Source organism: Chenopodium quinoa, unplaced genomic scaffold, assembly GCF_001683475.1.
Source record: "Chenopodium quinoa cultivar QQ74 unplaced genomic scaffold, ASM168347v1, whole genome shotgun sequence".
Classification (NCBI taxonomy): domain Eukaryota; kingdom Viridiplantae; phylum Streptophyta; class Magnoliopsida; order Caryophyllales; family Amaranthaceae; genus Chenopodium; species Chenopodium quinoa.
Genome location: NW_018744949.1, coordinates 1,141,141 through 1,146,564, shown reverse-complemented (window position 1 = coordinate 1,146,564; position 5,424 = coordinate 1,141,141).

The window sequence follows — 5,424 nt, the reverse complement described above, 5'->3', positions numbered from 1 at the left end:
AGCAACGAAATAAGCCTAGCAAAAACGAATCACAAACAATGCGCCAAAATTTGATAGGCGGTCGCACACCTAGCAAAAATAACCTAACTAATCCTCCTAACTATGTAGTAGGGCAAGTCAGGGTCGATCCCACAGAGACTATGGTTCACCTAAATTATCTAGACTCAAGTAATTACCAAGCAAAAATCAACAATGATCGAATAACTAAAGAACTAATGTATGGAAAATCAAAAATAAACTAAGGGATATGAAGAATCAGATAATTAAAACATCCAAGATCAAGTATCACCACAATTACGATCGATGCAATTATATTTCTACCCCTAACATACGATTCCAATCAAATGGGGACAAGTAAACCCTAATCAATACCAAGGACCTCTCTCGAGTATCAATGGCTTCCCTAACATACAATCAAGCCTATTTTCCTGGTATCATGCAAATTAAGGACATTAAACACTTTACTTCACGTCCCAATTATCAACCCAATTATTCTCATGTTGAATCTCCAACCCTAAATTGATCTACCCAATTCCATTTAAACCCAACTCTCGCTGTGATAGAAACAATGGAATAATAACAATACTAATTATCTCTAATCTAGTATTGGCATAATCACAATCAATTTAGCATAGCAATTGCAAAAGTCATTAGAGAATTTAAAGAATTAATTCATGCATCAATCATAATTGGGCTACCTTAGATCTTGGAATAAAGAAACTACTCACTCAAAATGAAATAAACAATAACAAATATAATTCAGGAAAACATAATTAAGAAAATTAAAGATGAAAAGAAAATACCGAATCTTGAATTGAATGGAAAACTGAATGTAGAAATCTTGAATCTTGAATTACAAAAGTAAAGAAAATAAAATAGAGAGAACTAGTTCTTAATAACGTAAAATAAAAGGCTAGAATAAAACTTAATCCCCAAATAAAACTTTACTTAGTGTATTTATAGCCATAGAAAGATAAGAAGATAATTAAATTTCTTGGCGCATAATCCTTCCAGGAGGCACGGACGTGCCTACAAGAGGCACGGACGTGCCTCTGATCGAGTGCAAACTTCCTTGGCTTCTGACTTCCAGGCACGGACGTGCCTGATCTAGGCACGGACGTGCCTCCCCTGCTGCGCGTATCACTCATCTTAAATCAGTCATAACTTCAAATTCGGAGCTCCATTTGAGGCGTGTAATATATTGTTGGAAAAGTCTTCAAGTCTACTTTCCAATGCAATTTGAATCACTCCATTATCATTTGTATATCAAAAGTTATGAGCATAATAGTGAACAGGTGTCATATTTGTCAAGTATTTCATCAACGTTTTGCTTCATTTTCACTCAATTAGCTCCGTTAATCCTGAAATACATCAAAAACAACGAAATTACCCATAAAAGCATCGAATCATCGAAACTAAACCAAATTACACCAAAATGGACTAAAACACTCGACTAAGCTAATAAAACCAACCAAAAATAAGCTAACAAATATGCACAAAACACGACTTATCAACCCCCTAGCCAACGTTACAACCCTCTGAATGTTGTTTCGATCTAGGTTAGTTGAGTCACTAGTCGGTGGAGGGAGCTAGATTTCAATCATATGGAGAGAGCATGACTTGGTAAGATGTCAGTTTCCTCTTGTTTTGTATTGTTTTATCTTTGTTCCGGCTCCTTCTAGGTGTCATGAGATGCTACATCCAAGAGTGGATTTGACCGAACCTAGATGAGGGAATGTGGTAAGATTGTATGGAATGCGGGGGGGAGTGGTGCATGTTAGAGTTCTCCATGCTTAGCATGATTTATCCTTCAATCAACCTTTGGCATCCCCTTGCATGCTCACTTCTAGTACTTAAAAAGTTTGGCATTCATTCATGTTTGTCATCTCTAAAAGCTTGATTTAACTATGATTTATGTTGGATTTGTTGCTTTTTCTTTCCCTTGTCTTTGGTTTGTCTTGAACACAATTTTGTAAGAGTTGTGGAGCAAGCTCTTTCGAAACCCTAGTGAGATCACTACTCGTCCTCTTTGGCGACCTTAAGGTTTGTTGCTTTTGCTAAAAGCAAACTCCGCTTTTCTTTTTGTTCTTTGCTTGTTTGAATAACTTGGTCATTCTCCCTTGTTCATCTTCTTTTGCGTTGCTCGAGGGCGAGCAAAGGCCTAGCGTGGGGGAGTTTGATGAGTAACATTTATGTCACTCTTAGGAGTAGTGTTTAGGTCTTTTTCCTCGTATTTTCTTAGATTTTTCTATCTCATTTCTCCTCTTGTGGCTTCTTTATGTGTTTGATGAAAAGTGTGCCTATATGTGCTTGTTTTAATGATATTTATGCATTCTTTTGTCATCCCCTCACTCTCGTGATCTTTGTTATCTTTTGTAGGTTCCATGGCGATCTCAAGCACAGTGGGAGGCCCCTTGGCCAAGCTTGGAAACATGGATAAGAGAAGCAAAGGGAAGGAGAAGAAGCTAGAAGAGAAATTTAAAGGGAGGTTTAACCAAACTTCTTAAAAGTTTGGTCGAACCAAGAAGATGTGGTCAAACTTTTCAAAAGTTTGACCGAACTTCCACTTGAGGCATTTAAGGCAGATTCAAACCAGTTTTTGTCCTTTTTGTAGGAGGGGACCAAACAAGGAGCAGGGAGGTTCGATCGAACCTACCTAGAGTCCGACTGAACCTACCTAGAGTCCGACCGAACCTAACCAGAGTTCGACCAGACCTTCTCCCGATTTCAGCTGATTTTGCACGGACTATTTAAGTCCCTTTTTAGGACGTATTTTATTATCGAGTATTAGCTTAATTTTTCTGGTTTTGTAGCCTAATCTAGAGAGAGAAACATTCTTAGTTTTAGCTTTTTAGAGAGAAAGTGTGTGGATTTCTCCATTGTTGAGCTTGGATTTTGAAAAGGAAGATAATCTTGCTTGTAAACATTCATTCTTTAATCAATGAGCAATTTCTTACTCTTTTCTCTTTACTTTTGAATTTGATTTTGATTTGCTTAGTTTGAATCTTCTTGTTTGCTTATTAATCATGTTGATGCTTGTTGATTTGATGATTGATCTTGCTTCTAACATGATTTGTGAGTAATTCCCCTTACTAAGGGGATGGTGATGGTATAGTTGAATCTCAAGCATGTTTTAGTGTTGAAATTGATTTAATTGTGATTAAAATGCTTTGTAATCCATGTCTTACTAGTTGTTTATCTTGAGTGGCCAATCATTAGCTGCAACTAGGTGGGTTGAACAAGGTTATGGCGATAGCGTGACTTAGGAATTTCCATTGAATAATGTTGCTTGAATATTACCTTGATTTGCATAGCTTATAACGATAGTGTAGGATATTTGATGAATTGAGAAAGCAATTGACCCCAATAAGTAGTTGGATTGTACTTTAAAATCATTAATATGAGATGCTTAGTTCACATTCAAACTTGATTTCATGCCTTGTTATGCTTGAGTGAATGCTTACCTAATCTGTTCCCTTAGTGCTTTAATTACATTGCTTCTAGTTCATTTCATTCTTTGTTTTAGTACCTTTAGATAACTTTACTCCTTTCTCTGAGATAGCTTGATTGTTGGTATTGAACGTGGTGTTTTAGCTTCTCCGTAGGATCGACCCTTGACTTACCACTAGACTTGTGTTTAGTGTTAAGGTTTAGGTTTATAAATTTTTTGTTTGATTAGAGGTATGTTAGTTTCAACGACCTAAAATATCCTTGATTAGTCTCACACCCTAAGGAAAAACAAGTCTAGATGCCAGAGCTAGCGGTCCTATCATGAGCAAGGGAGAGGACGAAATGGAATATATCATAGAGGAGGTTGCGAGGCACTATGAAGATTGGTATGAGGGTGATAGAGAGGCTATCTCAAGAATGGGCACGGTCTATTCATCGGAGCAAACCAACGTAATCACCAATCTCACTACCCAAATCTCCAAAATGGCTAAGCAAATGGATCACCTAATGAAAAAGAGATCAACTTCTCAAGGTAATACCTCCTCTTTAACCAAGGTAGGCAAGGTATGAGTTCTAATAATTCTATTTTGAGTGTTTTGCGATGTTTGTGGTAGTGATGATCATGATTCGCGAGATTGCATGTTTCTTTATGCTTCCCAATCCCCTTCCCTTGAGAATGAAAATGACAATGATGTTGAACATGTGAATGCCATGAATTACAATGTTTGCAAGGGAAACATGAGGCCTAAACCCCAATTTAATGGGGAATTAAGATCAAAATTGGAACCATGGTTGGAATCAAGGTGGTGGTGGTTTGATGAGTGGCATTTATGCCACTATTTTACCCCTCTTTAGGGAGGATTTACCCTCATTTGTCACTTGTTTGCGCCTTCTCTAGTCATTTTTACTCTTATTTTGGTTATACTTGCATTCTCTCGTGACTTTTTTCTTGTTTTAGCACTTCTTGTGTTTTCTATCGTTTTTATCCTTATTTTTTAGGTTTTTCGGCGCTTTAGGATGAAGGTAGATGAGTTATGCTTGGTCAAAGAATGGAGAGATGCCAATTGGAGAGGGCGCGATGCCACCAAACAAGACTACCGCCGAGGAAATTTGGGCAAGATTACCGCCGAGGAAATTTGAATTCTATGGCTTGCTACACGACCGGATTTAGGACATAGGGTGAATCTTGGTCACCAATTTACCAAGTGTATTAAGTCTATTCTTTTGGCAAGAAGACGGGTGAGATTCATTATGTGTCATGGTTACTAGATTGGCGGAGAAGTTGGGTCATAAGGATAAGCTTCGTTCTTGCACTCCCGTTGGGAATAATGATGGTGATGATATTTGGCTTAACATTGAAAAACTAAAGACCATGAAATTCATTGGGGACAGTGCGGAAAAAGGAAAGGTGTTTAGCTTGCTTGTTTCTCTTAAGCACCATTGTCTCCTCCCAAAGCCCGCATTCACTTTTTTCACTAGGGATGGAGCTACTAACCAATGCTGGGTGAGAAAGGACAACGGTGTCCTCCTGGGTGCAAGAATGGGGGAGGATGAAGATGAGGAGGATGATGATGAGGATGAAGATGAAGAGGAAGAGGAAAAGGTTCCTCCTATGCAACAACAACAACAACAACAACAAGGAAGACGACGACGACAACAACAACAAGGCCACCAACAAAACATGGCGGCCATGCAAGCTCAAATGGAAAGCATGCAACTTGGCATGCAAGGTATGTTTGCTTCTCAACAAAACATGATTTTTCAAATGTAATCCCTTTCTCAGTGTATGTAGGGGGAATGTTACACCCCCGGTCAACTTTCCTTATGTGTCGGCCCAATAATGGCCCGTGTCATCTTGAGGTGGTGACAACCAACCTACGTACCCTTATTGGCCGGGTCCTACGGACCATAATATGCCTAGGAGAGAGTTTACCGATGAGTTTGGTCATTATGACTATCGGGTCTCGGGTGGGA